At 41.8% G+C, this 24,363-nt stretch overlaps 1 long non-coding RNA gene across 1 annotated transcript; it reads right to left on the bottom strand.

Annotated features, from left to right (window-relative positions):
• Positions 1–13,656: 13,656 nt before the first annotated feature.
• LOC122460224 lies at positions 13,657–23,164 on the bottom strand. Its single transcript, XR_006281385.1, has 3 exons — positions 23,152–23,164; positions 22,505–22,509; positions 13,657–14,032 (listed from the first exon to the last, which is right to left on the bottom strand). It is a non-coding gene; the product is annotated as an uncharacterized LOC122460224 (long non-coding RNA).
• Between the last annotated feature and the right edge of the window lie 1,199 nt (positions 23,165–24,363).

The raw sequence follows: 24,363 nt of genomic DNA, 5'->3' as shown, positions 1-24,363 counted from the left end.
GCTTGCTTCCAATGTCATTTTCACCCACTTACTCTCTCTTTCCTCAACACATCTGGCCTGTTTTGGTTTTATATCATGCACAATGGTATGCTAGTAGGTGGGTGTGACAGGGTCTCCAGGGTGCAACCTGGACTGTGGGACCACTGAGCCCTTCAAACCCACCAACCTGGGCTGCCTCTCACACTGTGATGTTGATGTCAGGCTACAAACCTCTGATAGGCTCTGCAATTACACTACCATCCTCAGGCGGGGCACACTCAGCTGTATTATATCATTGATCTCCCAGCCACTCATGAACCATCAATAGGGAGGTTACAGCCAGTTCCCCCCCATCCTTGCACCCCAGAAATGTACCACCTTGCACTGGTCAGAAGCCTGTTCATTAAGTAGTTCACCACTCCCTCAGTGTGGAAAAGCGCACACTAGCCTTTGTAAACTGATCTGAGATTTCCCAAGCACTTCAACCAGAACACACCATTTTAGATAACATATAAAACAGGTTTATTAACTACAAAAAGACAGATTTTAAGTGATATGTAGTTGGTATAGAGATCAAAGTTGGTTACTTAGACTGCTAATTTATTTTTGTTTCTTAAATTCTACAAACTAAGCAGGCTGTGAATCAAGCGCTGTCTAATCCTGACAAATGGCACAAGCAGGTTACAGTTCCTCAATGCACAGACTGGACTCCATTTCCAGCCTGGGACCATCCTTCCCCAGTTCAAAGTCTTTGTCCTCCAGATGTTGAGGTGGGGATGTGGGGGAGAGGGGATAAGTGATAATATCGCGTCCCCTCTTTTATAGTCTCTTCCAGATTGCTGGAAAGATCTTTGCTGTGATGTGGGCATCAGGCAGTCCCCATTGGTCAAGCAGTCTCCATTGCATATGTGCTCTGTCTGAGAAGTCTCTGGGTAAGGGGGGTGAGGCTGGGGCCATAGCTGGGAGAAGAGGTAGGAGCAGAGCCTCAGCTGGGGTTTGAGGCCAGCAGCTGGGGTCCTGGGTGCGGGGCCAGGGTCAGGAGCGGAGCTGGGTGGTGCTCCCTCCCCGCCCACTGGGGCCCAAGCCACATCCCCCTTGGAGGAGTGGGGGTGCATCACAGTTGGGGGACCTCTGCTTTAATGGGCCATCAGCACATCTGGCTGATCCTTTATTGCAATTGAAAAGTTGGCTGTGGGCATCTCCCAGCATAAGAATGGTCATACTGGGTCAGACCAAAGGTCCATCTGGCCCAGTATCATGTCTTCCGACAGCGGCCAGTGCCAGGTGCCCCAGAGGTAATGAACAAAACAGGCAATCATCCAGTGATCTATCCCTTGTTGCCCATTCCTAGCTTCTGGCAAACCTCACAACATATTTCAATAGCACATATAGCAATGCTTCATAACTTCACATACAAGGATAGTAAAAACAATCCAACAGGATATTATTGTTCAATAGATCAAGACTTCCCATAAGGTATGCATTGTACAAAACATTTCATAATCCTATCACTATAGTGAATATGGGGGTTTCAGGGTGCTACTTTGAGGTACAGACTGTCTCAGTGGCCTAGAGTAGTTTGGAAGCTCCTTCAAGCAGGGACCTTATTTTTATTTAGAATTTCTGTCAAAAGTGAGTTTATCAGAGAGGTTGGTGAATAGGTTTCAGGAGATTTGGAGTGTAGCAAATTCTGTTGCTTTCTCCTGATGAGCCATCCTTTCCCCTCCTTCACTACAGATGAATCCTTGTCTATGTACATTTTCAGCTCTCACTTAGTCCACTGCACCCACTTCCCCTCTAGTGCCTGTGTTTCACCCCACTCTCCTGCAGTTTATCTAAAGTGGTGCTGTGAAAATGTCTGATGTTTTGAGCACGTAATTCCCCTCAGGGACTCTCTCCATTGACTCACTGTGACCTTCTGAATCAAGTTTAACCACCTTCCAGTTAAAGGAATTGGTTATCAGTAGAGTTACTGATAGGAAACTTCTTTTCCTGTCCTATGAACATTTTCAAGATATTGAAATTTTTTCCTCTCCTTAATTGGTTTTCATTAACCAAAAATAAATAAAAAATTGGTCTGGGTCAATTGAAATGCTTTGTTTTTATTTGTTTTACTATAATTAGCTTAAATTTTGAAATAAAGTTGTTTTAGAACCAGAATTTTTCATTTAGAAAATGTCAAAACAACATTTGGGCCATTTTGAAACTTTTTTCAAAGAACGTTCAAGTCAAGACATTTGCTGAAATCAGCCCATTCCTTTTGGTTTCAATGAATGGCATTTTCTGATATTTCATTGAAAAATTCCCAACCAGCTCTAGTCCTGCCATGGGAATAAAGATCTGCTGGGTTGATCTAGCTTTCCTTAGAGTTGGAACTTTCCCCAGATATCACCAGGGCATTGGTATTGGAGGTTCCTCATTTCGGGAATCTACTCTGTCTTGCAGGCCATCAGGACTCAAGTTTGGTGACATTTAGGACAGAGTGTTAGGACTTTTTTTTTAATTTACCCCATTATGATGATTGATATTTGTAAAAATGGAGGATTTTTGCAAATAAGCAAGATGGAGAGGGAGTCTGTTAAATTCTGTTGATCCATAACTGATTATTTATCTTTGGAAGTGGTTGTCAATATAAATGGCTAAGTAAAGATAATTCATCCAATTTTGCCTATATACGTTTATATTACTTGGCTCCATCAGCTAGATTGGATGGTCTTATGGCAAAAATATAGGACTAAGAAGCAGGAGATACACATTCTTTTTAGGTTTCAGAGTAGCAGCCATGTTAGTCTGTATCCGCAAAAAGAAAAGGAGTACTTGTGGCACCTTAGAGCCTAACAAATTTATTTGAGCATAAGCTTTCGTGTAGCTCCTTTTCTTTTTATATTCTTTTTAGATCCTGTCTGATTTTGATTTTAAATACATTTGCAATATTTGGAGCCAAATTTTTCTCAACTGTCACTTTATCTTTATTCAGAATCTAGCTGGAAATATACATAGTGGTAGTAAAAATTTGGGTGAATTTTGCAAAATACAGCAAAAATATTCACATTTTTGTATACACAGTCAAATAACCAAAAATTCCCTTGAATGTTGTTTGCAACACTTTTTATTTAGTTTCCATGAATATGAAAAAGAAAATATTTTTTTGTTCAGAAGAGTGGTTTATGGGAATAAAAATTTGCATAACTAGTTGTGCAGATATATATATTCATATTTGTATGTTGAAAATCTTGAAAGCTCTTTTTAGGTTTTGATGTCTTACAGTCAGAGATCATGAACAATACATTGTGACTTGGGTAGTCAATCATATATCAAGAATAGTGAATCGTAAATAATTGAGGTAACAATCATGGCAAACAATCAAGGGTGAAATATGTTCAGATAAACCATCCATCTAAGAGATTGAAGTGTGAACAAATTCAGAAAAATCAGTCTGTCTGCAGATAATTTGCTAACAGAACAAACGGTGAAATTCATTAAATAATAGTTCTAAAAAGTTTGTCGGACTCCAGCCATCAGCGTGAACGCTGCATGAGTGCATGGCTCGCTGTACGTAGGTGGCTCCACAGTCTGGGCAGAATGGGGTTTGGAGCCAGCTCCCTCCAGACATCCATGTCTCAGATCTCTCATGCTCCATGAGGATTTGTTTTGCACATAGCATACTGTATTTCCATTTGTGTATGCAAAACAGTCATGCAAAAAGGGCCGCCTTCTTCTTTTAAGCAAAGATACCAACGATCAAATTTGAGCCACCCTTTCCATATAAGCAGAGAAAGAAGGAGACAAGAGGGGGATCATTAGGATACCTTCATTGTACTTCACTCCTGGTTTTCCTAAAAGCTCATGGGGTAAAAGCCTGAGTCCACTGAAGTCAATAGCAAAATTCCCATTGACTTCAATGGATATGGGCTTTCCACCAGGAAGTTCAGTCTGTAGATCCTCAACAGCTGGATCTATGGCTGGGGCATTTTGGGGGATGGGTTTTGATGTCATATGATAGGCATCTTCAAGTACATTCATTTCTGACCCAACATCTCATGCAAATTATTCCTGCCTCTCTGAGGAGACTAGATACAGTTCAAATCATAATTGATGTTTTGCACCTTAAATTATACCAGTTGGCACAGGGATCTCAATTTGTTACCTATAACTGGAGAAAAATGTGGAATGCAATAAACATCTATTACATTGTAAGTAAATGGAGTAAAATGAACAATGAACTTGACAAATCTAGCCTCATTTTCTCTCTCTGTATGTGGAATGCCCACAAAGTAGACCTTAATTTCTCAATTGTATTTTTTAATTAAATTTTACTCAACACATTTTCCCCCCCAATTAACGACTGATTGCAAACAGCCCACAGCAAGTATTCAATATTCAACTGGTGGGCGGGATTGGCTAGTTGTACGGCAGTGATTGTGGAGTGATTCCATTCCCTGATTGGACAAGCATAACTTACAGTCAACAAAAGGGCTTCCAAAAGCTACTGAGGATTTGATTCTTTCAGGAAAGGAGAGCAGTTTAAGGAGCAGAAGCAGCAGATAAACTGAATTAAGGGAGTTTTGAACACTTCACTTTTCTCTTTTGGTTAAGTCAGGCCTTGCCTGATGCATCCTAGACAATTTAGGCTATTGTAAGGTTTATTATCGGAATGCAGAGTTTACATTTTTTTCTTATCATTCATACAGATTAATTTGTGTGTGTGTAAACTCCCCGTTGTGAAAGGGGGCTCTGAAATCTTTCTCTGTCTTATTGAATTGCTTATATTCAAGTGTTCAAACAAGATATTTTGGCATGCTGTTCCTTTGCTGTCATATTTTGTCCCATTCCTTATAAAACATGCCAAGTGCATCACTTTCACTGACTGGTAACCTTCTGTTACTGACACAAAGTTATTACATTTGTGCATGGGCGATCTTAGCTGCAAATGTCAAGCTTAGATACTTGGGTGGCTCATTTCATTGTCTTTAAGCCAGGACCTGCCAAGGCTCTTGGAGATCTGTCCCCCTGTTGTGTCATTCAATGTCCTATGCTATGTCAAATACCTGTGAGCATGTGAGCTTAAAATTCACTTTTTGTGGGTATTCAAGAGAGTGAAACTTAATCAGATGCATGTACCTGGAAAGCACACGGTACAAGCACAGCTGAAGTCAATTCATTTTTAAAATCAAGAGAATGGAAAATTTTCCATGGTATTCATGCAGCTCCACTCTTAAATATGTAAATATACCAATTAAAAACCTGAGTCTGAAGTAAGAATGCAGCCCTAATTTGTCCCTGTAAATCAATGAGAGAAAGAGATTTAAAGTGATGTTTTTAACTCTTTGTGCATCATGTTGATAGCATAACTTTAGTAAATTAAGCTGTGTAAATAACCTTGTTTTTATTCCTGTAAGATGTTTTCATTGTCTTATTTTTATTCATGGACTATACATAAAGACAAAAGCAAAGTACCCAGCCCAGTAATGATCCTTCCAGCCTGTAAGCTTTCCTTAGGGCACATGAACTATATACTATATAAATAGCTTATGTATAGGCAAGATAAAAATAACTTGGAAAAAGTAAAAACTGCTGAGCCATACTGTTCTGGTGCAAGTTTATTTTGTCCCTAAAATATTATGCACTGCTTCAGAATTTGTTTTAAAGTCTCCTGTTGGTAAGATGAGGGCACAGAGGCTATTTCTGCTCTCCCATCTGGCTCCTACTTGCACTAATACTTTTCGTTTCTAACTGCTTTCAAGACTATTTGGGGCTGACTTTCTGCCTCTGATGGTTTGCATTAAATTCCCAAGGTGTCTGATGGCAAAGTGCTTAAGTACAAGCAGTTTTCCATAGCTAAGGATTTCTTTCTTCACCTCAACAGCGCATGGTCCAGGTAAAATGAGCCCTTGTGTACTGTATGTCAGTAATAATAGAGCCCATACCTTAAGTGGGCCTTCTAAGGTTTCTGTTGACCATAATGGGAAAAGACTGGTTAAAAGCGATGATATTTCTGAGTGTTACGGCCTGATCCAGTATTGACTGGAGTTAGTGGAAAGGCATCCACTAACTGCAGGGGACTTTGGATTAGTGCTTTACTTATGCCTGATGAAAAGGTAGAGGAAGGACCTCAAGACTGATGGGATGGAAGCCCAAGTGGAGCTAGAGCAGGGGTGGCCAATAATTTTCATAGGGGAGGCCACTCCACAAATTTTGGTTAGTCAGCATGGGCCACACATTTCTACTATATTAATGAAATTTTTAAATTCAACCACTCCACTGCAGTGCCACATAATAAAATAATTTGTGCAAAAACTGAGGGTGCAGGAAGGAGTACGGGGTCTGGGACTGAGTTTGGGTGCGGGAGGGAGCTCCAGGCTGGTGCAGAGTTTTGGGGTGCAGGTGAGGGGTGTGGGTTCTGGGAGGGAGTATGCTGCAGGAGGAGGCTCCCTCCCACACTCCTCACCCTTTTCTGCACCCCAAGACTCTGCACCAGCCCGGAGTGCCCTCCTGCACCATCCGGGATGGGGCACAGGGTTGCGGTGTGGGAGGGGGTGCGAGGTACAGGCTCTGGCCACGAGGCGCTTACTACAGGTGGCTCCTGGCCGGCGGCGCAGCAGAGCTCAGGCAGGCTGCCAGCCTGCATGCTTTGGCCCCACACCACTCTCAGAAGTGGCCAGCTGCTGGCATGTCTCTGTGCACCCCTTGGGAGCCTCTGCAGCTCCCATTGGCTGGTTTCCGGCCAATGGGAGCTGTGAAGATGATGCTGGGGTGAGGGCAGCACATGGAGCCACCTCCCCCCTTGCCAGGGGTACACAGAGACATGCCAGCAGCAGTTGGCTGCTTCCAGGAGCAGCATGGGACCGCGGCAGGCAGGCAGCCTACTTGAACGCCCCACTGTGCCACGGTACTTTTAGCAGCCCGGAGAGAATGAGGACAGAAATGTTAGTCATGGCAGGCCAGACAAAAATGTTAGTCCGGCCAGATATGGCCCATGGGCCATAATTTGCTCACCCCTGAGCTAGAGGATACTGCACCTCAGGAGGTCATCTAGTCCAGTCCCCTGCATTCATGACAAGGGGACTGGACATGATAGTCCAGTAGTTAACACGGGCTAAAGAAAACCTAGCTCTTATCAACTACTGTAAAAGGATCTCTGGAAAATGCATCTCAATGTTCTCCCAGTCTATGCACCGGTGAAGTCCCAAGGAATTGGTGCTGGATATGCCAGCCCTTTGTTTTAAATGGAAATAGATGGCTGTCGAGGAATGAAATCATTAAATATTTTCTTAATAGCCTCCAGGGGGAGCAGTTTTTTCTCTGCATACATTTTCACACCCTTGTTCGGATGCCAGAACTCCCATACACTTCCCCCCCCCCCACAGCTGACTTCAAAGCTGTCCTTGTTTTTCACTCTGAAATTGGGTCCCGCTGCTGGCAGGTCCTGCTGTTGCCCTTAGGGCCTTTCCCTCTCTCTTCTCAAAAGGTGTGGTAGCCCCTCTGTGGGTCGTGGGGTCTGCTCGGCAGGAAGGAGACAAGCTGGGGATAGGGAGGGTCCATGGGGACCAGGTTTTCTCGGTTATGCTTGTCCAATTGAGGAATGGCATCAGTCCACAATCATGGCCGTACAACAATCCCCACAAACTAATCCTGGTGGAGTCAGTTTTAACTTCAGCACCCTCCCCCTCCCCATGTTGCAGAACTTCCTCACAGGAAGTTTCAAGGGCCAGTGGCTGGTGGGAAAGGCCCTGTAGCATCTTGGCTACATTAGCAGAGGGATTACAGGCAGCTGGCTGGGGTGGGGAGTAAAGAGGCATAGGGTCTCCTGGCTGAGTGGCCTTAGTCTCTAGCAAATTTGGGGGGGCTAATCCCCCTTTTAGCAAAGCCCACTTCCTTGAGAAGAATCTCAGGACATTCTACCCAGTACATGGGCTACTCTCACATAGGGACCCTCTGCTCCTACTGAAACTGCAATGGAGAGACATGGGTGTTCTTACAATGGCATTTGACCTGGAAATGTAAACTGCAGAAACTTTCTTACAGCCATATTTTCTACTGAAAAATAGTGAATCTTTGTTTTTTTTTTGTTTCTCTGAACTACTTATGCAACATGGGCTGTCCCAGAGCACTTTATAAAACTCTCCATATTAATGTTTTATACTGTGCTGATTTACATTGATCTGACACAAGAAGTCACCACTTATGTATTCTGCCTTATTTCTAATTTGAAAGAATGTAACTTTCAAGTCCATTTATTTGATATGATTTATTAAGAAAGTACATCAGTTTCACCAAACTAATTATCATAGGCAAATGACTTGTCATAAAATTAATGTACCTAGTAAGAAAAAAAGTTATTATTTAAATTCATTGATTCCTCTTTCTTTGTCTTTGTCTGTAATTACTTCAAGATATGTGAATGAATAGAATTAGTGAGGTAAAGTAAAAAGAAAAGTGAATTTGATTAATATTTTCTTCTTCACAATGACCCCTCTTCCTGCAACCTTTACTCTTATGACAAAAGGTGGTGGGAGATTAAAAAGAAAAAAAATAACAATAAGGGTCTAGAGCAAATTTAGAGATCCCATCAACATGAAATCTATTTTAAAAAAGAGTTCAAAAAAGTTACTTTCTGTTACTAATGGAGCTGCTTGGAAAATGATTTGTATGTGAAAAATTTGAAAAAAAAAATGAAAAAATGTTGAGTGGAAAATTTTGACTTTTCAAGCAGGTGCAGAGAGCTTGTAAGAGGCCTATGCAGCACTGCTCATGTCCCACTCAAATGGTGCTGAGCATAATTTCACCCACCAACCATATGCTGAATCGCAGCAAATACATTAGAGAAAATTAAATCTTCTTTGTGGATAGCCCTCACACCGACTGAAGGCTGAAGTTCATTGAATATGTTCTTTGTTATAAATTATTCACCCAGCAGTAATTTACCAAGTCAGATCCTCAGCGAGTGTAATATGCTGATCTCTACTGGCTGAAGATCTCTCCCATAGTGTTGGAGGTACACTTAAGGTTAACAGTCTTAAGGTAAACAGTGATATACTCCGTCAAAGAAAAATATGAATATTTTGGGAATGGTTCCTTTGGAGAAGCTGTCTAAAAACAGGTCAAGTATCAAATGTTCCATCAATAAACTATTCTCAATGAGGGAATATGACACACCAGGCATTTGCTGGAATCTGACACACCAGGCATCATGTTCAGTAAACATGGGAATCTGCTTCAGAATTTGGGCACAGAATTTCAAGCAAAAGCAGTAATAAAGCAAACTTTGGATTTACAGTTGAGTGAATCTGCCTGCATTATTGTCCTCCACACACCATAATGTTTACAGCATCCTGTAACTATGATAAAAATTATTTAAAGCTAAGTGAGACGCAGTTTAAAACGTTACATTAATGCAAGTTATGCTTGGGAAAAGTCAATGTTTACTCAGGTGGACTCGTGTAGGGTTACATCTACTGTAGAAATAAATGCATTTTGTCAGGCTTGGATTGGTGCCTTCCTATGCCAGCAGCTGAATTTAAGCTCACCATGGGTAACCACTGAAATAAACAGAATTCTGGCATTACCAAGTCTGGTGGGTGAAGGCAGGGGTGCTAGAAAAATTTTGATAGTGGGGGTGCTGAGAGCCATTGAATCAAACCTTATATATAATGGAAACTACTTCAATCCAGGGGTTTCCATTATGCAGGAGCACCCTTGCATTAGGGTGGGGCCTCTGAGCTTGGGGGTACAATTGTCTCACCTTTGTTTCCTTCTTGTCAGCCCTAAGTATCTACTTGGAGCCTGATCCAATGCTCATTGAAGTCATTGGAAATTGTTCCTTGATTTCAGAGTTTATTGGCTTCAGCAACTAACTACTTTAGATAAAGAAGCCAATTTCTCTGACCATTTTACCTTTTCTCACAGAAAAGTGACTTAATTGCACCATGTGATATAATTCAGAGAAAGCCCTGGTATATAACCTGTGAAATCCCAAATGACTTCAGTACAGAAATGTAAATGGGGGCTGAAGTTTGCTGATCAGAACATGTTCTCTTTCCATTTCACCTTTCTTGATTCTTCTCTGCACATAGGGCCACAGGGGCAGAGCCTACCAGTGAATAACATAGGACTAAGTAGCTCCTTTTTAAAGGGCTCCCCTGCAAATGCCTGGGATTATTAAAATAGTGGGTGGCACAAAAGGGTGTGATATTAATCATCATGCTGCACTGCCTTTGAGAACATTTTAGGGCTAGATTCAGCCTAGCCAATGGAAGTCAGTGTTGATGCCTGTAGGGGTCCCAGCAGTAGAAAGTATGCTGGTAGGAAGGGAGGTTGCGGCAGCATAAGTAACTGCAATCTCCCCTCTGTGGAAAAGGGCCAGCACAGATCACAATGCGAGTGATGCTGTCTGGGGAGGGGGTGTAGCCAGTGCGACTGGTTGATACACTGCTTTGGTACATCGTCCTCCTCTGGGGATCTCAGGAAACTGCCTCCCCCTAGTAGAAACATTGAGGGTAGGTGGCTGCTGCAGAACTGCTGTGGCCATATAAATACATTTTGGTGTTCTGGAACTAGGTTGGTAGAAAGGAAGGTTCATTTATACCTCCCTTTGCCAGCATGCGTGAATCTAGCTTATATAAGTGCAGTCAATAACGTTAACATTATTGATACAATTAATATCTAAATAGTTAGAAACAGTGATTTGGAGGAGACTTTCACACCACCTTCCCCTTCTTAACAATGCATCATAGCTGTTTGTGTACAGATGGGCATGTGAGGCACCTAAACATCTCAGCAATGCTACAATTTGGTATTTGTTTTCACTCTTGGAGGAGTAAACATGTTATAAGAAAATTGATAATACTCAGATGCTGCCAGCTTTGTACAGTGTGGTGAGTTAATGGGATTCCTCTCTAATCTTGTGGCCAGACATGTCACTGCCATATCCCAGAATTCTGGTGTATCACTACCTAAAAATAAGGGGTTTTTTCCCCTGAAAAATTTTAGCAGGAACGTCCTATGTATCTTTCACACAGAATTCCCATATACAATGCTGTAAATAAGACTTCATTGAAGTCCCTTTTATTTAATATCACATCTATGTAATCAAGCTTCCCTCTTCCCACGGGAACGTCTTGTTGCTACCTATAAACCTGCCGGGCGTGAATGTGGGACACAATTTGTGACAGAGACTTCCAAAAAAGGACACAAAAATGGTTCATGCAGGAAATTTAAAACACCGTAGGATTCATCACTTTAGTGGAAATAACACTACCAGATTCTGCCACCCTTACTCACAATATTTACTTCAGTGGGAATATTTATGGAATAAGGAGCTATGAAACATAAGTAAGAGTTTCAAAGTCTGGCCCTAAGAAGACAAGAGACATATGAAGTATGGGGGATAGGGGTGAAAACAGGTTAGAGGATATTGTATGCACATCAATAACAGCCACCAGTACCACCCAAGTAACTCTTTAGATGCTGAACAACTAGGGCCTGATTCTCACTTAAATTAAGATAAATAGATTTTAAGGCTAGAAGGGACTATGATGATGATCCAATCTAAGTACCCATCCATAACACAGGTCATAGAATTTCACCATCTGCATCAAGCCCACAACTCTTGGTAGTATATATTTTGGAAAGATATCCAGTCTTGATTTAAAGAGTTCAAGTGATGGAGAATCTGCCACATCCCTAGGTAAGGGATTGGTTAACCCAGTTGGTTAACTGATTCCATTGGTTAACTTCCTCACTGATAAAAGTATGTGCTTTATTTCTAATGTCAGTTTGTCCACCTTCATCTTCCAAATATTGAATGTCATTATACCTTATTCTACTTGATTAAAGAGCCATCTACCATCAGAAATCTCTTCCCCATATAAGTACTTGTAGACTATAATTAAGGATACGATTCTCTCATGCAGGTCACAGATTCCGTGACTTTCCAGGACCTCTGAGACTTCTTCCACAGCAGCAGGGCTGGAGCAGCTGTCAGCCCTGGAGCCACCAGAGCAGTGGCCCAAGAGCTGAAGCAGTGGCTAGGGTTGGGTCAGACCCCTTGGGGCTAGATCAGCGGTGGTCAACCCATGCCGCAGGAGCAGCAGTGGAGCTGGAGCAGCTGCCACAGGTCAGTCCCTGGCAGTGCTCTGACTGATAGTCCCCTCCCCCAGGGTATTTTTAGTAAAAGTCAGGGACAGATCTCTAGTTTCTGTGAATTTTTGCTTACTGTCTGCAACCTGTCCCTGACTTTTACTAAAAAATACCTGTGACAAAATCTTAACCTTAACCATGATCCAGATGTGTGGGTTGAGGTGGATAATCAGATAAACATGAGCTCCCAGTGTGACACTGTGGCCAAAAGAGGTAATGCAAACTTCAGATGCATGCACAGGAGAATCTCGAATGGATGCAAACAGGTTATTTTAGCCCTCTGTGGCACTGGTAATACTTCTGCTGGAATACTGTGTCCAGTCCTGGAGTCCACAGTTCAAGAAGGATGCTGGTAAATTAGAGGGAGTTCAGAGAAGAGCCATAAGAATGATTAAAGGATTTGAAATCAAGACTTATAGTGATAGACTTAAAGAGCTCAATCTATTTAGCTTAACAAAGAGAAGGTTAAGAGGTGACTTTTCAAACCTTTTCACAAAATGGAATGGTGTCAAAATAGTGGGTTTTTGATGAAAAACCTGAGGTTTACAATTTATCTTCCTCTCTCACTAGTTAGATGTGACCAGAGAGCCCGTGACCAAAAAACCTTCCCAATGAAAACTTGGTTGAAACTGATATATCTTTGTGAAACATTTTAACTGTGAAAAAACATATGGTGACAAAAACGTTCTGATCAGCCCTACTCTTAATCTCCTTTTGGGTCAACTAAAAAGATTAACGATCTTATGCTTCTTATTATAAAGCATATTTGCCAGACCTCGAATCATCCTTGTAGCTCTTTTTTTTCCAATCCTTTCTGATTTTTCAACAATTGTTTTGAAGTATGGAAACCAGGACAGGACCTATTATTCCAGTAATGGTCTCACTAATGGTCTGAACAGAGGTACGTGTATTTTACACACACTTTAAGGCCCCTTTACCCTGCCAGAGTTATGTAAAGAGAAGGGCCTTAGTGTAAAGGAAAATCAAACCCCTAGTTCATTGTGCAATTTCTTGGATAATATGCTCCAAACTACTTTCATCAATGTCTCCCTAAGACAGAAGATGAAACAACCATAGAAAATTCGTGTTTTTTAAAAGCAGTTTATAACATTACTCAATCTCTGATTCTCAGTTTTACAACTGAAAAGTTCATCTGCATAATTTATTAATTAGCCCAAAAAGCTACCAAATGTGTGTTATTTCAGTACCTTTGAGCTGTAAACAATTAAGTTAAAATACAGATGGTGTTATTCAGGTTTCCTTCAGTGTAGTCTGCTCAGACCGATTATGCTACATTTTGTACTCTGCACCAAGCAACACTGTGCATGCAAATCTGTTTGTAGGAACTAATGAATATAAATGGTAAAGCTAGATGTGCATAATAAATTCCTGCAGTTTGGAGCTTGGAGCTCAGGTGTCTTTTTAGTATGCACAAGACATCAAAAGATCCCCAGTGTTACGAATTATTCCAGTTAGGACATGTACAGTTCGTTTCTAGGTTGAGGCAACCAAATAAAGACAGACTGCAGAGTGTCTTAAAGTTTTATTATGCTCAAGCGTGGTACCGCTCTGTTAAGCAGAACGGGACCCCGATTACAGGTTACACAAAGATTATATACTGTTGGCAAAACATCCTGCCTGTGTGCCTCGGGGGGCCTAAACTAATAAACAGGCCTTCTCCTTATCTATTACCAATCCCCTGCAGCCACCTTCCCCATGCAAAAAAGCTGAATTAGCAACTATTTCAGGCATGTTGGCTGGTTCCTGTCTCCTTTGTTTCCCTTATCTTGAAACTGTCCAGCTGTCCACCCTGAAGGATCCTCCCTTGGTACGTGATGTGCTCGCTTCTACTTAATGGCCAAGATGAAACCCAAAATGGAGTCACATATGCTAACTAGGTTGATTTCCCCTAACACTGGAAAGCTAGCTGCCTAATCCAGTTTAGCATGTGTGAGGAACATATTATGGTTCATCATTAAAAATAATAAACCTTTGAAAGTGACCATAAATAAAAATACCCTTACATGAAACTCATGATTTGCCAAGCAGAACCACAAGATCCATAAGATAAAATTGTTAACAGATAAGTCCCAACTCTGCTTCCTGTTGAAGTCAATGACAATACTGCTACTTGCATCATGTAGAACAGGACTGGCCACAAAAGTTAATAACACCATCAATAATATTAAAAAATGGATGCTGGCATGGGTAAGCCAGTATATGTGGCTACAACTCAGTTTCAGCTGATGAGACTGTTAACTTCTGCTATGCCTCTATGTTTCTTCTATTCTTTTGAGACAGCAGCAGCTGTGTTTCAAGATCAGATTGTTCCATTTTGTATAAGGGGATTGTCTATCTAATGTATAGGCATTTACTTTATATAATGACCTGTAAGCTAAAATCTGTTGTATAAATTCAGCCTGAAAATTCAATTGACAGACATGATACCGACCAAGTATCAGAGGGAAGAATTCCACCTGGAATTCAACAATTTCCACCCCACCATCAACCTCAGCCTGGACCAGTCCACACAAGAGATCCACTTCCTGGACACTACAGTGCAAATAAGTGATGGTCACATAAACACCACTCTATACCAGAAACCTACTGACTCCTATACTTACCTACATGCCTCCAACTTTCATCCAGGACAGATCGCACAATCCATTGTCTACAGCCAAGACCTAAGATACAACCGCATTTGCTCCAATTCCTCAGACAGAGCCAAACACCTACAGGATCTTTATCAATTATTCTTAAAACTACAATACCCACCAGGGGAAGTGAGGAAACAGCTTGACAGAGCGAGATGGGTACCCAGAAGTCACCTACTACAGGACAGGGCCAACAAGGAAAATAACAGAACACCACAGGCCATCACGTACAGCCCCCCAGCTAAAACCTGTCCAGCACATCATCAACAATCTACAACCTATCCTGGAAAGTGATCTCTCACTCTCACAGACCTTGGGAGACAGGCCAGTCCTCGCTTACAGACATCCCCCCAACCTGAAGCAAAAACTCACCAGCAACTACACACCGAACCACAGAAACACTAGCCCAGGAACCAATCCCTGTAACAAACCCTTTTGCCTACTCTGTCCCCAGATCTACTCTACTGACACCATCATACTCTACGACACCAACCACATTAGCCACACCAACAGGGGCTCATTCACCTGCACATCTACCAATGTGATGTATGCCATCATGTACCAGCAATTCCCCTCTGCCATGCACATTGGCTAAACCGGACAATCTCTATGTAAAAGAATAAATGGACACAAATCAGAGATCAGAAACATACAAAAGCCAGTAGGAGAACACTTCAATCTCCCTGGATATTCAATAACAGATTTAAAAGTAGCCGTCCTTCAACAAAAAAACTTCAAAAACAGACTTCACAGAGAAACTGCAGAGCTATAATTCATTTGCAAACTTAACACCATTAATTTGGGCTTGAATAGGGACTGATAGCTGGCTCACTACAAAAGCAATTTTCCCTCTGTTGGTATTGACATCTCCTCATCAATTATTGGGAATGGAACACATCCACCCTGACTGAATTGACCTTGTTAAGACTAGTTCTCCACTTGTAAGGTAACTCCCTTCTCTTCATGTGCCAGTATATTTATGCCTGTATCTGTAATTTTCACTCCATGTATCTGAAGAAGTGGGGTTTTTACCCACAAAAGCTTATGCCCAAATAAATCTGTTAGTCTTTATGGTGCTACCGGACTCCTCATTGGTTTTGATGATTGACCAGTGACAATAAAATCAAAGCTTTGGCGAGATTAAGTTAATCAGCTGTTTAGATATTATTGCAGCTGCAACTGAAGTCAAGGTTCCTGCAGCCAAAAACAGTGTGACCAGTTCTTCACAGTTATATCTATATAGTCCCATCGATGTGTAAAATGTTGAACTAGTATAGAAGACAGCAAGGAATGTAATAGAAATACTAGGGTATATACATTAGTTGATCAGTGAAAAACACGTAACCAGAGAGTCTAATGCAGTGTTTCTCAAACTGTGGGATATGGATCACCAGTTGCCATGTGATCTGTGGAGCTGCTTCTTTCACAAGTGAGGATATGACCCTCTTCAAGTGGTGATGCTTCCTCGTCCTAGTTTTTACTCACGGGAAAGTCTCTGTAGCAAGCATGGCTGCTTCATACCTGTCATGCGTCTGATGTTTCTTTGGTGTGTATTTAATTGTGGTTACAGTTGCTGATGTCATAGTGAGTGGGCTTGGGAATTACCATAGCACTCAGCATTGGCATGACTGCTGCTATTTCAAGTCAGTTTTTAAAAGTCCTCGCCTCCTACAAGGATTGCAAAATCTATCATGTTTATGTGCTCACTTGGTATAAAGTCACCTTTTTCCCTCTGCTAAGGGGCTGATCCAAAAGCAAGTGAAGCCAATAGGAGTCTTTCCATCAACTTTGAGAGGCTTTGGATCCAGCCCTAAGTGATGTTGAAACCAAAGGCTGAGTCATATGTAAGCCTCCCCTTTATAATTTGTCCCAAACGCCATACATCTCAATGTTTTCCAGGCTTTACTCTCACTTCAACCTCCCTAAACTTTCTTAGCCTCAGTTCAGCTGCTGGTTCAGCTTCCATGTGCTTCTCTTCTGTATCTTAAGGCTTTTACAACCTCACATGTTGTTTTTTTCTGTTACCCCTGCTGAGCTCTGTCTCTCCCACATGTCTGGTAGTGTTTAGCGACTGAGTTAATGTAATCAATCCACTAAATGATTTGAACTATAAACCCGTTCTTCCCCCAAGTAACTTCAAGCATTTCCCCACATTTTTGAATCTTTGCTAGTACATACAGTAAATCTGAAGGCTAAATATTGAGACCCATCTGCTCTTCCTCGGTAAAGATCTTCATATAGGCATCTTTTTCTCAAATGATAAATCTACAGTAAAGAAGTAGATTTTCCACTTAAAATGAATAATGACTTGCCAAAATTAAATTTAAATACATATTTCTTTAAACAGAGATGTAGTCTGTCCCTCTCCACCAAAATATGGTTTGATACAGCTCTTACATTATAGTAATTGCAATCTATGAATTTCAAATGCCGACTTGGTACTTTGTCAGTTTCATGCTAGAAAAAGATTCAGGGACGGTTGATAGCCAAAATACTTAACAGGAGTAGTGCAATATAGTGCATGCTTGGAAAGAGCACTTTATTGCATTTAATGACACTGTCAAAAATCCCTTATTCCCAAAATTCAGCCAGTTATTAATACCACTACCTAGAAAATGCAGGGGCCTCTTACTTTCTGGCACGTATAGACAGGTGCAGGGCTCACACATCACTGGGGGACAGGGACACTCCGATCCCAGCTTACATGAGGGACAGGGAGATGGGGGTGGGAGGGGTAGGGTCTAACCTAAGATATGTGAGCCAGGTTCTGGAGGGGGCTTGCCTAGGCCAGGGGTCATGTTCCTGTGGATGGGCCACGGGGCCCCAGATCATGATACACGCATGGAAGGGGAATGTGGGGCTGACAGGTGCCTCTGCCCCTATTCTTCCCCACTCCCCCATCATTGACATCCATGTGCCCTTTCCCAATGTCCCATGCCTCTCCTCGCACTTTCTTTAGTCCCCATCCCCAACCCCTCTTCCCTATTCCCATCTAGTCTTCCACTTCCTAATCCCCTCCCTGCTATGAACATTTGATTCTGTAGGTTTTTCCCCACAAAAAACAGTTTCAGGACTTTCTGACTATTCTGCTGTCAGGTTACATTTCTGCAGAATAAGAATCCCACCCTTTGACAGAGGCAGATTGGAGCAATACGCCTACTTTTTTTTTTCTTTTAAACTTCCAATCCAGCTGAACTCAGAGTGCTTGCAGTAGTGCTCAGATTCAATGACTGTGACACACGCTTGGAGACACCCCAGTCCTACGATGCAGAGGTAGTTTTCAGAGACTTAGCTTCTCTCCGCACGTGCTCACTGTAATCCGTTAAGTAGGTGACCAGGCATGTGAGTCATAGTTTGCCTAACCGGAGAAGCAGCCTCTTTTTTGAAACAACATTTTAATTGGATTTCCCTCAAAGGCTGGTGAGTATCACGCACTTTGTTGGGGTAACCCTTGAGACTCAGACCCTGGTACAATGATCTGAGCCCTGGTTTGATCTCTGTCAGCAAAAAATGTGTCAACTTTAAGAAAAGCTGTCTTTTTCCCATGGGGTGTATCTCACGAACTAAACGGCCCCAAATTAGGATCACTTATGGTACCCCATGAGATATACCAAATTTCAACAAAATTCGATTAACCATATGGATTTCAGAGCACTTAGAACAGTCAAGCTTTAAACAGAAAGTTGGCCTTAACTTTAACTATAGCAGAGATGTCGCTCCACTATAATGCTCTAGATTTTTTTCTCTTCCATAGGAATTGGTCCTCACATAACTACTTTAGACTGGTGAATTAAAAGTGCAACATCTTCATGAGTTGCTCTGCCTGTGCTGGAAAGAAGGTGAAGTATCACAAGAAATGAGAGGCTCCAACATCATCACTATCTATAAAAACAAGGGTGACAGAAGCAACTGTAACAACTATCATGGCATTTCCCTTCTGAGTATTATGGGAAAAGCCTTTGCCCGAGGTGTCCTGAACAGACTTCAGACCCTGGCAGACAGAATCTGTCCTAAATCATAGTGCAGCTTCAGAGCTGAAAAGTCTACTATCGACATGATCTTCTCGCTGAGACAACTACAAGAGAAATACAGAGAACAAAAAAGCCCCTCTATATAGCCTTCATCAGTCTCACAAGAGCTTTTGACTTTTGTCAGTAGAAGGGGACTATTCGCACTTCTAGAAAAGATTGGATGTCCCTTCAAGCTCTTAAGCATGATTTGATTGCTCCATGAAAACATGTACAGCATAGTCCAATATGACAGCTCAGCATCTGAGGCTTTCCAGCTTCGTAGCGCAGTTAAGCAGGGTTGTGTACTTGCCCCAACTCTGTTTGGGATCTTCTTCTCCCTGCTACTGAAACCAGCTTTGGGTTCCTCAACTGAGGGAATCTGCTTGCTTGCAAGGTCTGATGGAAAACTGTTCAATCTTGCAAGACTCAGATCTAAAACCAAGATTCAGGAGGTCCTTATCCAACACCTCCTCTTCACTGATGACACAGCAGTGACAACTCACACAGAAGCTCATCTTCATAGCTAATGGATAGTTTTTCCAAAGGCTTCGGGCTTACTATAAGCTAAAAAAAACTAATTGCCAAGGACTTGAGGACTCTTCATCAAGATCAACAACTATGAACTTGAAGTGGTGAACAAGTTCACATACCTGGGGACCACTATCATAGTCAACCTCTCACTTGAAACAGAATTCAACATCCGCACTGGAAAAGCCGCCACAACAATGTTTAGACTGAACAAGAGGGTATGCCAAAACAACAAACTGACAGACCACACAAAGAGCTGTGAGTATTGTACAGCTATAATTAGCATGCTTTTGTATGGGAGCAAGACATGGACCTTATATTCTCATCAGGAAAAGAAGCTCAACAGCTTTCATATGCGTTGCCTTCGTTGAATCTTTGGAATCTCCTGGAGGGACGTAGTCACTAACTCTGAGGTGCTCAAATGGGCTGGCAATATCCACCATGCAAACACTCTTCAAACAGAGATGCCTCTGCTGGCTTGGGCATGTGTGCCAAATGAATGATGGGCACATCCCAAAGGACATTCTCTACGATGAATTGGCATCTGGATGCCCAAAATTGCATGTGCAAGTGAGACCTCAAAGAAATGAACATGGATGTGGACAAATGGGAAGATCACACTCAACACTGCAGCCTTTGGAAACAAGAGCTTAACAGAGATCTCCAGAGTTACGAGAGGAAGCCGTCCAGCGTAGCAGAGGAGAAAAGAGCTCACAGAAGGCAGAGACCAAAGGGTTGAAACATCACCTTTAAATGTGGCAGATGCGACAGAGTTTGTCTCGGGTGGGTCTCTTCAGCCATGTTTGCAGCTGCCATAAAACCAACTGAGTAAATTCTTTACGTCTCAGGGGCACATACCCATGGTCTCTCGAGACTGAAGGATGCCTGCTACTACCTAGAAATCTAATTATGGGTACTTGTATATGTATAACACATATAACATACACAAAGCACTTAAAACTCTCCTAGATGTTTACTTTCTGTTTTCTGGAATATTGCAAGATTAAAACATGAGTAAACTACACAAGAACATAACTATTGTGCATACTAAATAGTGGGTAACATATGTCATATGCCAATTTTTAATTCTTCTCAAGTAAATCTTAGTTAGGTTAAATATAACTAAGCTAAGAATTCTTTTATTGTGAAATTGGTAGCAAATTAACTGTGAAAGTTATATCGTCCAACATACTAACAAAAATAAAGAGCTACTTATTTTTGGCAAGCTGGTGAACACACTTTGCTTCTAATTACTTCTATTATTAGCAAAGTGCTTTAATCCAGTGATGATGACGACGATGATTTAGGTGATCTGAGTGTCATTCTTTACAGATCTCTTCATGGCACACAAAACAACACATGGAGTGTGACATAATTCAGCACAATGGACAGTTTCTGCTTTGGAGAAGCCAGTACTGTTCTGAAATGGCAGGGATGCTGCAGGCAAGGATTAAGGGGCATTGAATGAATTGTATGGTTCTAGTTTTATTTCCAGCTTTACAGGCTCTGTTCACACAGGCATGCTTCACACAATAGATAGATAAGATGACAGGGAACATTCCCTTGTATTCAGGTATAGTTAAAAAAGAAAGAAAAAAATAAGCTTAAAGAACAAATAAAACATTACCTACATACTCCTTTTATTAAAAATCCAAGCCACATTTTTTAAATAAATGGTTTTCTTTTAAGAATTAATCACGCTTAGTATTTTTTATCCCTTTTCATTCATATACCTTAAAGTGTTTTTGAAACGAGGCTATGTATCATTAAGCCTATTTCACAGGTGGCGAAATGGGACATGCTGAATGACATGTTGAAATGACTTGCCGAATGTCCCACAAAGAGTCTACAGCGGTGACAGGAAAAAAGAAAAACTACTACCCTGTCTTCTAACTCCTGATCTTGTGCTCTATTAAATGGATCATAATGTGTCCCCAAAATGAGCTCCTTCTTGTCCTGTATAACTCTGATTCTATATGATTAGCGCTTTAATGGAGTGGGATAGTTAGTGCACCTGCACCATGAATCTTCAAAGCAAGCCTTGCTGATATTCTAGCTATTTGACTGCTCTTGAAATTCAGCACACTGCATAACTTGTGGGTTCAAGAGTCAGTTAGGGACTGATTTATGTTTTCATAGAAAGAAATAACTCAAGAGTACTGTCTGGCTGAGTTTCAGCTGTGCTGTTGAAAAGCCAGAAAATAGTGACATAACAAGTTCGGTACATTTCACACATGAAAATGAGAACATATGGGAAAACAGAAGAATCTACAGATGGGCAAGATTGGAGGGAAACCCTAAGTTGGTTCTATAACATCCAAGAAAGAAGCTGATATGAAAAATGTAGTGTAGTGGTCCGGAATATGGGGTTTGAAGTGTTAATTTTTGCATTTAAAAGATGTTGATTTTTATTTTGAAAACAGAGAGGAGGAAAGTGTTTTGAATAAAACTGTGGCTCAAATTCAATACTAAGATCAATAGAGTTATATTTGCTTACACCAAGGATGGATTTAGCTCTCTATACTTGGGACCAATATAAATCTCTAGTATTGCAGTATGAGACAAAGACTTGTCTTACAGTTAAAGCAATGGACTGGGTTGTGGATTCCATCCTTGGCTCCCAAAAAAGATTTCCTGTATAATTTTCCTGAAAGTGTACAATCCCTCTGTGTCTCAATTCCAATTTACATATTGTTTGTGTGTGTGTGTGGTTGAGAGGGATGCCCTCTTATGGAGATGGGCGCCTAATCTAAGCTTCAGGGAGGCACCTATCTCTGCTAGCAATCCACAGCTGGGTACGCCTCCCCAGGAGTCAGGTGACTTAGGTACCTAAGTAATTTCTTGCAAGAATGAAGTAGGTTCCTGCCTCGCTCCATGCATAATGGAAGAGGAGGAGCTCGTAAAAACATAAGAATGGCCATACAGGGTCAGACCAATGATCCATCTAGCCCAGTGTCCTGTCTTCAGAGAATGGGCAACACCAGGTGCTTCAAAGAGAATGAACAGACCAGGCCAATCATCGAGTGATCCATCCCCTGACATCCACGCCCAGCTTCTGGCAAACAGAGATTTAGGGACATTCAGAGCATGGTGTTTCAACCCTGCCCATCCTGGCTAAAAGTCATTGATGGACCTATCCTTCATTAACTTATCTAGTCCTTTTTTGAACACTGTTATAGTGTTGGCCTTCACAACATCCTCTGGCAAAGAGTTCCACAGGTTGACTGTACATTGTGTGAAGAAACACTTCCTTTTTATGTTTTAAATCTGCTGCCTATTAATGTCATTCAGTGACCCCTAGTTCTTGTGTTGTGTGAAGGAGTAAATAACATTTCCTTATTCACTTTCTCCCCACCAGTCAAGATTTTATAGACCTATCATATCCCCCCACTTAGCTATCTTGTTTCCAAGATGAAAAGTCCCAATCTTTTTAATCCCACCTATTAGCCCAGTGGTTAGAGAACTCCTTTGGAATGTGGGAGACTCGGGTGCAATTCCCTCCTCTGCCTGAGGGACAGGGAAGGATTTGAGCAGGGATCTCCCATGTCTCAGGAGCATGTTCTAACCACTGAGCTCTGGGATAGTCTGATGTGGGGCTCCCTTAATTTTCCCTGTTGAAGTTGTTTCACTTAGTTACTGGGCTAATGAGAGAATTAGAAAAAAGAAAAGGAGTACTTGTGGCACCTTAGAGACTAACAAATTTATTAGAGCATAAGCTTTCGTGAACTACAGCTCACTTCATCAGATGCATTTGGTGGAAAAAATCATCCAATGAAGTGAGCTGTAGCTCACGAAAGCTTATGCTCTAATAAATTTGTTAGGCTCTAAGGTGCCACAAGTACTCCTTTTCTTTTTGCGAATACAGACTAACACGGCTGCTACTCTGAAACCTGAGAGAATTAGAATGACTCTTTAGCTTGTGGGTTAGGGCATCCATGTGGGAGACCCAGAGTCCAGTCCCTCTGCTCAATGAGTCTTTAATTGTTTAGCCAAACTGGAACAGCTTCAACAAGAGAGACTGAGGGGAGGCCCACATTAAAATCTTGAGACTGCAGTGAGAGACTGCCAAAGATGGAAGGCGGCAGTGAAGACCCTATGTTTCATATGGAATAAAGAGGCATAAGTCAAATCCGGGTTGTACTGCTCTCATGGGAGGGGGGAGTCAACACAGTAAAAGTCTTCCCTGAGCCATGGGTGGCTTATCAGGCTGATGTCATTTAAGCCAACAGTACCCAAAGGAGCAGTGTGCTGGCATTACGTCGGACCATCTTTGACTTCCCCAACCTTGTGCATCAGGTACCCTTTTTTGTCACAGCTGGCTGAATTGGAGGCAGCCTTTTAGTGTGAGATTAAGCCAGGCTCAAACCCGTGAACTCCATGATTGTCATCAAGCTGGTGTACCTCTGGAAAGGTGGGAGGCCTGTGTTCAAATCCTATCTCCCCCTCTGGCAGAGGTGGGGAATTAAACTTGGATCTTCCACATCTCAGGTGAGTGCTCCAGTTATTGGGCTAAAAGTTATAAGGTGAGCCCCACCACCTTCTCCTCCTCTGGCCAGATTTTGAATGGGATATGATCCAGTAGGCAGATTCTGAGTATGCCTTTGACAGATATTGCAATCCCATGCCATATCTTTGGGGTCATATGATATTAGGTGTATTTATCACTCTAGGCCTGGGATTATATGCAACTCCAGGGGGAAGGGTTATCAGAACTTCTCCAGGAACCAAAAACAGTGAGGGGTTATTAAGGTGAATCACTTAAGTTGTAAACACCTCCGGAGAGGTACTTGGGGAGGCTCGCATATACTGATTCAAACTGGATTTCCCAGAGTCCGAAAGAAAAGGCTGCATTTAAACTGACTCAGGGCCTTCTTTCTGATCCAGCAAATGGACAGGATTTACTATCCAAGGGTGGGGCCAAATCTTGCAGAATGGTTGGAAAGACTTTGGCCTACTAGGATCCAATAAGATTGATGGGTGACTCCTGGTATGTTTAGTATTTTTTCTCTGCAATCCTTTTATCTTAAGAATAAATGTGCTTGCCTAGAAAGAAC

Source organism: Dermochelys coriacea, chromosome 5, assembly GCF_009764565.3.
Source record: "Dermochelys coriacea isolate rDerCor1 chromosome 5, rDerCor1.pri.v4, whole genome shotgun sequence".
NCBI classification, from domain to species: domain Eukaryota; kingdom Metazoa; phylum Chordata; order Testudines; family Dermochelyidae; genus Dermochelys; species Dermochelys coriacea.
The sequence above is the reverse complement of the archived record's forward strand: the minus strand, read 5'-3'. Positions and strand labels throughout refer to the sequence as shown.